Source organism: Carya illinoinensis, chromosome 6 (genome assembly GCF_018687715.1).
Source record: "Carya illinoinensis cultivar Pawnee chromosome 6, C.illinoinensisPawnee_v1, whole genome shotgun sequence".
In the NCBI taxonomy this organism is placed as follows: Eukaryota; Viridiplantae; Streptophyta; class Magnoliopsida; order Fagales; family Juglandaceae; genus Carya; species Carya illinoinensis.
The window spans coordinates 1303600-1317199 of NC_056757.1; positions in this window are offsets into that span (position 1 = coordinate 1303600).

Sequence of the window (13600 nt, forward strand, 5' to 3'; positions counted from 1 at the left end):
GATATCGGGATCATATGGTATATAAAGAATTAATAAGCCAGGAGAGATGAATAGTAGAAGTTTGACCGAGATTAGCCGAGTAGATTTTCTTCATTTGAGACCGGTCTTTGGTCATAGGAATCGAAAGAAGTTCAAAGAGAGAGCAGGTCCAATTGCTGACTGATTCTCTCCGCTCTCGATCTCTCTTGCTTTTTGAATTGAGGATGGTGGAATTTGGGTCAGAGGGGTCCAACCTTTTGCATTAATTAATAAATTAATTACAGAAAAAAGAAAGTCAGAGATGGGAGCTTTTTGGTAGAGTTTAGGAGACCAAAGAATCTTCAAACATAAGCACCGCGTAACTATTACTACAAACTATTTGATATTTGGAAAATGAGCGCATGAAAGGCGATCATGATTCATGACATGTACGTGACGACAACTTCTAACCTCAGCTTGCGTTAAAAGCACTAATTTCGCTTCTTTTTATTTCTTTTCTTTTCTGAAGTGAATAAACATACGTACACACCACGGGACTCATGAGTTTTGTTTTTTGTTTTTGTACTTTTGTTTTTTTTTTTTCAGTGAAATAATTTTAGAAATTAAGGCCTCAATCAGCCTTAATTTGGTAGGTCAACGTCATGATATTATGTTTCATATTTGATGAGATTTTTTTTTGCAACAACGGCCACCCCAAGAGCATTCATATTAAGATCCCAAAAAATTTCTTATAATATAATTAAAAATAATATTTTCTCAAAAATTTTCTTAAATTTTATTTATTTTTCAAAAACTTCATATATCATGTTTTCTATATTTTCTCTATTCCAATAAAATAATATTTCTCTATTCTTTTTATTATTTTTTTCTCACACTTCTATTTAGAAACTTAACCGCTCAATATTTTTTCTTATGTTTTGAACTATTACTCTAGTAAATATTTTTAAAAAAAATTTAAATTATTTTTTGTGGGTATGATAATATTTTAAAAATTATTTTTTATATTTTGATAATTATTTAAATTATTTTAAAAATTATTATTTAAAACTATAACAAATATAAGTACGATAGAAAATGTAGATAATTGAAAATAGATACGTATAACAGAAAGTATAGATGATTAGAATAAAATATTGATAAAAAATAATTTGAGATAAACAGTAATTTTCCATATTGGAACTATTGTACATACCCTAAATACTTTCCCTAAAATAGAGATTCGGATGTAGAGGTGATTTTGATAAAATTCCTAAAATTTTTCTCAAATTATAGGAAAAATATGGGTATACGCGCGGTACCGGTTGGGAATGTTCTAAGAGCACTCTCACCGCTTTATCTAAATCTAAAAATGTTGTACTTTTTATCTATTAGGATAATAAAATTGTCCACGTTAGATTAGGCCAATGGTAGTTACAGTAATTTTAAAACTAGAACTAAATTTGATAGTTACTGTACACATATCAAATACTTATTTTTTTGTAACACTCTCTCTCTCTTCTCTCCATCTACATCCACAAATTTTCCTCAGTTTCTTTAAATTAAATAGTAAAATATGATAAAATAAAATAAATTAAAAATTAAAAAGAATTAAATATTTTTTAAATAATTAATTACTCGTTACTATATAATAAATAAATAGATAATCTAATGTGGAGATGTGATGTGAATAGTTAAAGTCAAATTTATCTTATATTATTATATTGTTATATAATGAAAAAATAACTATTTCAATTTGAAAACTTATATAAATAGAATAGCCAAAATTTAAATTCATCTTATATTCATCAAAAGTTTATTTTACATATACATAATATAATAACAATGCTCTAAGGCGCTTCTTTATCAAAGTAAAGTTTTGCAGTTCTATGTAATAAATTTTATTGCTTGTTTCGGTTATAGTTTTGTAAATAAAAATTAGCATATTTGATAAATTTATAATTTAAATATTAAAAAAATTGAAAATTCACTTTTTTTAACAAACGCTAGATTAAAAATTTGTAAAGCTTTTGTTAACAAATTTTTTGTAAATACAATATTAGAGTAAATAGCATAAGCATTTATCTCAAACAACAAATCATAGATAGTGTATGGTTGTTTCGTAGACTTCTCCATCGTTATTGTTCGTTCCTAATCATCTTTCTCGGTAATGGAGTGTACTACATGGTAAAAAAATCATAACAATACCCATATATTCCACAATTTAAATGCTAAGACAGATTTGAGAGTAGAGATGAGAATTTTGAGTTTGAGATAAAAGTTTAAAATATTATATTTTAATATTATTATTATTTTAAAATTTAAAAAGATTGAATTGAAATTTAAAAAAATTAAATTATTTATTATATTTTATGTGAAAATTTAAAAAAAATTATAATAATGATACAAAAATTTTAAATTTAAGATTAGAATTTTCATCTCAGCAATTATAAACCTGCCCTAAAGTGCCTCAGCAATTATAACCCTTGGCTGATAATTAAAGGCCAGCCCCTTTGTTTGAAATGAAGTGGCTGTTTTATGTAACCTCCAATCATAATTAGGCAGGACAATGGACATGGAAAAGCCAAAGGGGGTGCTCCGCCACTGTGGGCGCATGACCCATTCCTAAAAGTTTCTTAAAAATAAAGCTATATTTTATAAAAATGATCACATCTAGCTTAAAAAAATGATTTAGATATATATCGGGCTAAAAGAGTGAATTTTGAGATTTAGTCAACAAGAGGATTTTCGTGACGCATGCGTTCATATATAATGTAATAATTAAATGATAATTCGCTACGGCCTATCGTATACTTCAACATTGAAAGTCTAATCATCATGATGATCAAGCGCGCTACGTACGTACGTGAGCTTGTGGAACACTTCGACGTTAATTACGATTTCCTTTCCATGCCATTGCTTTGTTTGGTTGTCAACCTTTTCTTTAATCATGTTATTGTACCTTACTAAAGAATGGTATGTTGTAACGTGGGAGGCAAGATAATATCTATATATATAGTATATGGATAAGAGTTCCGCTCATCTCGACCTTCGATCCCTTAATCATCTTTATTCAATGTGACATTAAATTATGATAAGAAAACTACTTAAATTAGCATTTTAACTTATTTTTCAATCATATTCATCCTCCAATCACATACATCCTCTCGTATATAATATCATATGATTAAGAATATAATAGAATATTAGATCATGGGCCGTGGCTTTCTTAGAGAAAAATATGTTTTTAACTCTACATCATGTACGTGGCTTAGAATTTCTTTGGGTTCCATATTTACAATTAGATGACCTTAGAATCATTAATATAAAAGGTTGAACTACTTTTCACTCCCAATTAAGTAATATATATATATATATATATATATATATATATATATATAAAAGATCTTCTTTACCACATTTCTAATATTATATGAGAAACCATATTTACAATTTTAAAATGTGTAAGTCTTAATTTTAAAAAAAGATAGTAAATATAGAATCTATATGAAAAAATTATTTTTTTAATGATAATTTTTTTTTTTCTCTAAAAGAAATACGTGAGACTTGCGTATCTTAAGATTATATATAACATTACTCCTAATATATATATATATATATAGTAGTAATTTTAAAGCAAATGGGTCATGACTTGGTCTGATGCAGAGAGAAGCTTCTGGTTGAAACCAGCTTACATATATAATAATAATAACAATAATAATAATAATAATATATGCTAATTAATACTAATTTATTTAGATTTAGAAATTAATTTACTCGATCGTTTTGCGCACATGCGGGATCCAATATCTCTGCCTATCATCAAGCTGATTATTGATAAGTTACAATGACATTCGATCAGTGCATGAATAAATATACCATTATGGATTTTATTTAATTGGCATGCAGAAAGAGTACTACTAGTACTTTAGGATGGAAGGACACATGCATGATGATCATTGCATAGATTCCTTTGAAAGTAATAATTCTCAAACCTGAAGGCCGGCCAGTACGAGGATCGATCTTCACTCATGTTAGAATGCAAGAGTTATTTTCAAGTAAATGTGCGGTATACGTGATGATACATATTATTTAAATTGTAAGATTTAATTAATAAAATTTATTTTAAATTTTTTTCTTTTAAGATAGATTATATCATATAAACCCTATATTAAGTGTGCTACATATCTACATAGACTTATAAATATAATTTTTCTAGCACGCCATGGTACAAGAATAATTAGATCATTATATATAGAATATACATATATATATATATATATATGTAGAAAAATAATATTTATAGTCTTAAAATATGTAAACCTTCATCGCGCATTCTTTTTTAAAAATGATTTTAATCTAGAATCCATGTGAAAAAAATTTAATTGTTGATCCTATTTTATTTTTAAAAGAAATATATAGGATTTGCAGACCCTTGTAAGACTATTGATCTAGCATTAATACACTCATCCATGTATGTATGTATGTCTTATGTAATTTTGCATGTTATAAAGTGTTAGTTGGGACAAGATCATCTTGATTTCATAAATTTCTTGAATTATTTGAGACATTTAAAAAAAGAAAACTTAAAACTAAGACTGAAAATTGGACCAAGTCGTTGTGAACATATAATATTATAATATATTGGCACAAAGCTGGGGAACATATTTTTTTGGGCACAAAACAAAACAAAAAAAGAAAATTGGACCAAGTCATTGTGAACATATAACATTATAATATATTGGCACATAGCTGGGGAACATATTTTTTTGGTCGACAAAAAAAAAAAAAAAGGAATGGGAAAGATCGAAGGGGCCGTTTGAAAAGTGAATCAAAGACAAAGTACTGAATGTCTCCTAAATGGGAAATCGTCGGTCTTTTGGCAGGCGCGATATTTTATTAATTATGGGAGTGTTATAGACTCTGCTAGATGGCTAAATATATATATATTAACCGTGTGGAAACTGTGTGGACCGACCATTTGACCTTTGAGAAGAAGCGTAGCATCATCCAGTTAGGTACCAACTAAAAGCTAGACCATGCATGGAAGCCTACGGTGAAAACACTTGGAATGTTATTAATATTAATAATGCATGTACGTGGATTTGTCTTTGTTAAAAAGAAAACTTATGAGAAAGTGCAGTTCGGGTACATCTTATAATAAAAATAAATTTATAAATTAATATGTTGTACATTAAATTATAATTATTTTTTCTATTATGACCAATTAGATTTTTTTTTTTTAATAAAATACTCACGATGGGATGTAATTAAGCTACAAGAAATTAATCCTAATCAACGCAGGGACAGTCTATTATAAATTTAGCCCAAAGGTGAGAATCTAAAATGAAGAATATTGCATCTTTGTTTTTAATATATATGTATATATATATATAGTAAGATAATTTAAAATGAGATATTTTAATTTCAACCTAGCTAGTTGGAATTAATGTTATATTTTAATTTGTCTAGTATTAACAAAAAGTTATTCAAGAAAAGTATTAATAAAGAAAATAAATGCTTATAAAACAAACAAAAGTATGAAGATTAATAGAACTAGAGGTTCATATATAGATTATTCAGAAGATTTATTTTCTCTTATATTCTTTAACAAGTATGTAACACATGGTTCAGTGAATGTAACGAAGATACGAGATCTTATTAAAATAAAAATAGAACTTGACATCATGCATGGGAATCAGTGGATGCAAAGACGAAGCTGTGGGAGGCCGGATTGATAGATTACTTTTTAGTTGATGTTTCTAGATACTTTTTAGTTGATTACTATGTGCCTCTTAAGCAATATTTCTAGCTACTTCGTCCTTGAGTGCATGTACCATAAGAATATTGAAAAAAAATAAAGAGATCTAGAATGATGAAATAAAGTAGGAGACCAATTGTTTTATTTGAATAGTACCACTGATAACTAGGAAGGCAAATAGTAAATTCAAAGGAATGTTCTAATTCTATCTATTTCAAGCCTAGTTTAGATATTGAGTTGAAATAAGATGATTTGTGAATAGTAATAATATTATTTGTAAATAATAGTCAAATGGATTAAATTAAGATGTTTATAGGGTTTTTTTTTTTTAAAAAAAAAGAGAGAGAGAAAAAACTGAATAAAATATATATTATTAAAATATAATTTTTTTTTTTTTAAATTTGAGATTTGAAAAGTTGAATTATTTTTTGTATTTTGTTTAGAAGAGTTGTAATGATTATATTATTATTAGATAAAAAATTAAAAATTTGAAATTGAAAAGTATTTGTATTTATAATGTTTAGATATTGAGATGAAACGAGAACATCTTGTTATCCAAACCAATTCTACTTTTAACTTTGGGTGTTTCTAATTCAATGACTTTCTTTTTATGTGAGATGTAGGGGATGTTTGAATACAAAAAGCCTTTTAACTCATATCATATCATCTCATCTTATCTAATCATTACAAATTTTTCAAATTCTCACATAAAATATAATAAATAATTTAATTTTTTTAAATATAAAAATAATAATAATATTAAAAAATAATATTTTAACAATATTTTATTTAATTTTTAACTTTCATCTCATCTCAACTCAACTCATTATCCAACATAAACCTCCCCATAATGTTTTTAATTTCGTTGAAAACTTTTCATTATTTATTGGCCTCTTCATTCAATTATTTTCTCTTTTACAACTACAAGATGTGCTTTTTTCTTAAGAAAATATTAGTATGTCCCATGAATTTGCTCCTTTATTGTGTTTATTTATTTATTTATTTGTTTTAATTTTTTTTACTTAATTGTTAAGGAAGTAACTTTTAATATATTGGTATATATTTTAAAATTTTTAAAAATATTTAAATATTTTAAAAATATATAAAAAAGAAAAAAATAGAAAGTAAACTTTATACTAGTGGGCACGCCGCCCGCCCGCCCACTAGCACTACCGTTTTTCTTAGTAGTTAGAATAATGTTTTCAGTATGACAAAGTCAGGTGCGCACGATCTAGTAACGAGGGTCGCGTTCTTTGCTCTTTCAAAAAAAAAAAAGGGTCGCGTTCTTTGCATCCAATGTTTCCTCCTACTTTTTTCAATGGTGACAAAGACCCACGTACCCCTTATTTTTATTTTTTATTTTTTTTCCAGTACCCCCTATTTTATTAGTACTTTCGTAACTATTTCTCTATTTTGGCATTAAAAAAATGAAAACAAAAATAATATTTATAATTAAAGGGTGTGCTGCAAGTACCATGCATTCTTTTAAAAGTGAGAAAATATAATATTTCAAATGGGGTAAGGCCCAGATAATTTACATTACTAAGTCTCTTATCCCCCCGTGAGCCAGCCAGACCTTATTTAAGGAAGAGAAAAAATGTACACTCTTTCATGGCTTAAAGCTATTTTTCTATATCAGCTTGATAACATTTTGTAGGGTCTATTTGAGAAAATAATTAGTCTTAGATTATTTTATTATTTACAAATAATTTATTATTATTTACAAATAATTTGAAATACTCTTAACATATAAACAGAGCCTTAGTTAATTGTTAATGTCAAAAATTGCATAACAATCTGAAAGTTGAGAAATAGTCATTCTCGACCCGTTATGACAATTTGTGCCTCATTCGATGTAGTTAGGAGCCCCTAGCATGATCCGGTGTGGTTTTGCATTCATCCATGACAGTGAATGGAAAATAAATACTGAGAATGTAAAAAATAGATGGATACACAGATTTACGTGGTTCGACATATTACCTACGTCCACAAGATTTTTGGAGAGGAAAGAGTCTATTATAATATGCTTATTGACAGTCTCTCATGTTCTCTTATACTCTCTATATAGTAGAGATCTCAAATATATTTATTGGAGAATATGTTCTCATTGGTGCCCAATTTCCAGAGGTTGAAGAAACTAAATCCTAAGTTGAAGCCCCCTAAAATAGTCTGGCCATTTCTTTTTATATGCCCTATCTTTTTGCATGCTCCTAGGGAGTGGTGAGGAGTTGCCGCCTTCATTTACGTGTCTAACATCTTCATTTTCTTTTCCTTTCCGTGTCCACCTACATCTTCCTTTCCTTTTCCTTTCCGTGTCCACATTCCCTTCCTTCTGACACATTCTCTTTTACCTTGTCCTCTTCTTGTCTCCCATTCCTATCTGTTCCTTTGTCTTCTAATGGTGGAACTTTTTCCTTAGTCTAGGCCTAGTAGGCTTACTTTGAGCTATGTATATTTCATCCCCTCCATTAACATTAACATAGATGACCAAAATTGAATCACTATTGCCAACAAGATTTTCCTTACTTGCTAATATGTTCATACATTTTATAATTGTTATGTTACCTACCTATGTGATCCTATTGATATATATATATATATATATAATTAATCAATAGTGTTAAGACAGTAATCCCAGTAGATCACACAGCAGCAAAAGATTTAGATCCTGCTCTAGTGTCAGTTACAAAAGATAAAGATAAAGATGAACACATATCTAATGATAAGGATAGAGACTAGTTGTTATACAGATAACTCCTCACCTTATATTAGGATCAATCTAATACTTGTATTTGTAGAAATAAGATTTATGTAGCTACTGTAACAACCCAATACTTGTATACTTCTATTTATATCAATCAAAGATACATTAAGTAATAAGCTACTGCATTCCTCTTCAGCATTATTTTGTTAAATTTTACATGATACTAGAGACTTTCTTGGGTTAACAACTCCTTCGATCCAACCATTTCTTCCTCAGATGCAATCGCCATCACCACTCCATTCACTAGACAATGTCAATTATCTTCTCTGGGTATCACAACTCACACCCATACTTTGTAGCCTTGATTTGTTTGGCATTGTTGATGAATCTGAATCTTGTACTCCCAAGTTTGTATTTGATTCCGAGGGCAAAGAGACAACAACTATTAATCTAGGCTTCGCCTTATCAAAACGGAAGGACCAGTATCTTCTCAGCTAGTTGAATGTCACTTTGTTTGAGACTATTTTATCCTCTATCTATGGTCTTACCACTTGGAAGCAAGTCTAGATTCTCCTTGCCTCACGGTTTGCCTCTCAATCTAAGTCTAGAGTGACTCATCTCAAATGGGGCAACTACAATCTTTGCACCAAGGAACACACACCTGCAGTGCATTCCTAGAGACTGCCAAGTCATTGGTTGATTAATTGGCTATTGTTGGAAAGCCAATTGATGACAATGAATTGATATCCTACCTGATTAGTGGCTTAAATCCCTATTTTCTGCATTTGTTACTTCTTATTCTTTTGCAACTCATTAAACTTCACTCTCTTTTGATGAATTTTCGACAGAGTTGCTCAACTACGAAATGATGATCAATAGCCACAATTCTGCCCAAGACTCAGGTGGCTTTGCTTTATATTCTCAACAAAAGAAATACAACTTCATTTCAAATAAAAGAAATTCATTTGGTGGTTCATTCAAGCAAAGTCAGCACCTTTCCACTAAAAAAAAATTGACACACAACGAGTATCTCGAATTGAATCTTTCTCATTCTTCAATCAAAATAGACCCTAATGTCAAATACGTGGTAAGCTGGGCCACTAAGCTCTTGATTGCTACCACAGGATGGATTTTGCATACAAGGGCCGCCATCCTCCAACTCAACTTCCTGCCACGACTGCTATCAGTCAAGATGTTCTTCCTAATAATCAAACTTGGCTAGCTAACAGTGGTGCCAATAATCAAATTACTGCTGAGTTAAGTAATCTTCAATTTAGTGAACCTTACCAAGGTGAAAATGAAGTTGCAGTAGGTAATGGCTTAGGTTTGCACATCTCACACACTGGTTCCACACATATTAAATCACATTATTTACCCTTGCACTTGAACAATATCCTACACTGCCCCATTGCTTCAACAAACCTCCTTTCAATTCAAAGATTTTGTAGAGACAATAGGTGTTGGTTTAAACTCATTGCTGATTACTTTGTTGTGAAGGACAACCTCATAGGTTAGATTCTTTTACAAGGGCTATGTAAAGATGGACTCTACCTTATTCATCTTGTCACATCTTTCAATAAAGCAACAAACAATAAAGCTCATGGCTTTACAGCTCAACTTGGTGTTGCAATAGATCTCTCCATTTAGTATCTTCGTTTGGGTCATTCAAACATCTCAAGTAGTCAATTTCTTAAAGTCTAAGAGTCAAATTCATGTAAAAGGTCATTCTCATAGTGGCTCCATTTATGAACCATGTCAATTGGCCAAAAGTAAAAAGTTATCATTTCCTATTTCTACTCGAATGTCTCATTGTCATTTTGAAATAATACATAGTGATTTGTGGTGTTCTCCTATTCCTTCTATTAGTGGCTATCATCACTATATCATATTTATTAATGATTACTCGAGGTTTTCATCGCTCTATCCATTACATGCTAAGTCCAAAGCATTTTCTTGCTTTCTTAAATTCAAATGCTATGTTGAGAACCTACTCAATAAGAAAATCAAATGTCTACAATCTGATGGAGGTGGTGAATTCACCTCTCATCAGTTTTAAGATTTTCTTCAAACCAGTGGTATAATCCACCATATGCCATGCCTACATACTCATCAGCAAAATGGTGTTGCTGAGAGGAAATATATACATGTGACTGAAACTAGTCTCCCTCTAACCTATTGGGTTGAAGCTCTCAATACTGTAGTTTTTCTTATTAATAGGCTTCCTACAGCAGCACTAAAAAACACAACTCCATTTCAACTCTTGCTCAGTAAACCTCCTGATTACTCCTTTTATCAAAGTTTTTGGATGTGCATGCTACCCCTTACTCAGACTCTACAATCATCACAAGTTTCTTTATTGATCCAAGAAGTGCATATTTCTTGGATAAAGTTCCAATCATAAGGGGTATAGATGTCTTGACCCTCCTGCAAATCGAGTTTATCTAAGTTGACATGTCATATTTGGGGAAACTCAGTTTCCAGCTAGCTCCACAGTTCCATCTTTATCTCAACCCAATGAGAAGAATATTGCCTTGTTGCAAGGAACTTCCTCACCGACATCATCAACAGTGATCCAAGTACCTTCTTTATCCCTTCCTACTTTATCTTTGTTACCCTCTAATGACACTTTTTCACCAATGGAAACTACTACTCCCACTTTCTTTCCTAGTTCCAGTGATGACATACTTGAGAATCCACCCCCATTGCTAAATCATTCACTTTCATCCACCAACCCTTCTACAATAGATTCACCAAATACTCATCCTGCTCACACGTTCTAAAACGAGAACATCTCAGCCCAAGGCCTTCCCTGACTTTCACCTTTACCATTCCACCAAATATGCTCTGTGTGCACTTACCTCACATGTCATACCTACTGCGCCTTCTACCTTTCACCAAGTTGTGAGGGTTCCTGCATGGTGTGCTGCCATGAGGGAAGAATTTTAGGTTCTACAAACTAATGGTACATGGTCATTGGTCACTGTGTCCAAGGCCACGCAACCATAATGTGAATTGAAATAAGTGGGTCTATAAGGTCAAGTAAAATGCAGATGGATCAGTTGAGAGACTTAAGGCTTAACTTATTGCCAAAGGCTTCTAGCAATTAGATGAGTTGGACTATTCCAAAACCTTTAGCCCAGTCATCAAACCTTCCACCATTAGAATTATCTTGGCACTTGTTATTCACCACAACTGGCACCTCAGGCAATTAGATGTATCAAATTCCTTCTTGCATGGGACCTTGGAAGAAAAAGTCTTTAGGGAACAACCACCTGGTTTCATTGATGTATCATTTCTCAACTATGTGTGCAAACTATAAGTCTATTTATGGCTTAAAATAGACACCTAGAGCTTGGTTTCCTCATTTCTCTCAGACTTTACTCCAACTTGGTTTTTGTGAATCCCACATTGACTAATCTTTGTTCACTTACCACAGACCTGGAGTGCATATTTTTATACTTGTTTATGTGAATGATTTACTACAGATTCTTTGAATATGAATCTTATTTCTTACTTAAATAAAGGCTTTGCTATAAAATATTTGGGGATCACTCTATTACTTTCTAGGCATTCAAGTCTCTAGGGATTAGTCGGGTCTTTATTTATCACAATTTTAATATATTTAAGATGTTCTAGATATGACTAAGATGGCTGGTGCCAAACCCTACTCTACTCCTTTAGCCATAGGGACCAAGCTTTCATAAACCACATGTAACCCTCTACAAGATGTCACTAGCTACAGACAAGTTGTGGCTGCTGGCTGCTCTTCAGTATTGTACACTCACACGTCTTGAGTTAGCATTTTTTATTAATCAACTCTCCCAATTCATGCATGCACCCATTGCTCTTCACTGGTCCGCAGCAAAGTATGTGTTTGCTACTTAAGGAGCACTCTTCATCATAGCCTCCACTTTGCAAAAGGATCCTTGCAACTTTAGGGCTGTAGTGACTCTGATTGGGTAGGTGATATGATTGACCATCGTTCAACAATAGGTTATGCAATGTTTCTTGGTTGTTGCCTAGTGTCTTAGAGTGCCAAAGCAGCCCATCGTCTCCCACTCTAGCATAGAATCAGAATACGGTGCCATGGCCTTTACAACAGCAGAATTCTACTGGATTCACATGCTTCTCATTGATCTCCAAGTTCCACTCAACTCTCCTCTTATTCTTTGGTGTGACAACTTTGGAGCCCTCTCTCTTGCAGCAAATCCAATTTTTCATGTAAGAACAAAGCACATTGAAGTGGAATACCACTTCATTCATGAGAAGGTTGCTTAAAAGAATATCATTCTTAGATATTGGCCCAACATATTCACCAAAGGCCTTACTTCCTCATGCTTCCTCTATTTTAGGGACAAGCTGATAGAGAGTTGAAAGGGGATGTTAAGACAGCAATCCCAGCAAATCATGCAGCAACTAAAGAAGTAGATCCTACTCCAGTGTTAGTTATAAAAGATACAAATAAAGGTGAACAAAGATCTGATGATAAGGATAAAGGCTAGTTGTTATAGAGATAACTCCTTACCTTATATTAGATTTATGTAACTACTATAACAATCCAATACTTGTATACTTCTATTTATATCAATCAAATATATACAAAGTAGTAAGCTACCATATTCCTCTTCAGCATTATTTTGTTAAATCTTACAAAGAGTACATTCCATGCACGCTTGATCAGCAAATCTATGTTATATTTCAAATTATATGAAACATTGAACTTCATGTTTTTCGATAGAGAAAACAAGAAACACAAAGTTCTATTAAAAAAAAAAGCATGAAGTTAGAGCTCTAAGAAAATATAATTGCTTGTTACAATTTATATATATAGATATAATTTATTCGCTTCGATTAATATTATCGAAAAGCATATATATACATAATAAATTTTTAATACAATATAAATATATATATACATAATTAGGCTCAGATATACCCATATTTAAAATTTTAGGTTTGGGTATACAAAAAGAAAATAAGTAATTAAAAATCAAAGGGAAAATGCAACCACGGTGATGGTGATCCCCAGCCACGAGTCTCCAAATTCTAATGCTACTTTTCATTCACAAGGTTGCTATTGCGCAACGTAGCGATTCCGCAGGCCACCACACGAAGCCGGTCCCACAAATTAGAGAGTAATATCCGTCAACCAATAATAAAATCCCACGTGTCATATATTC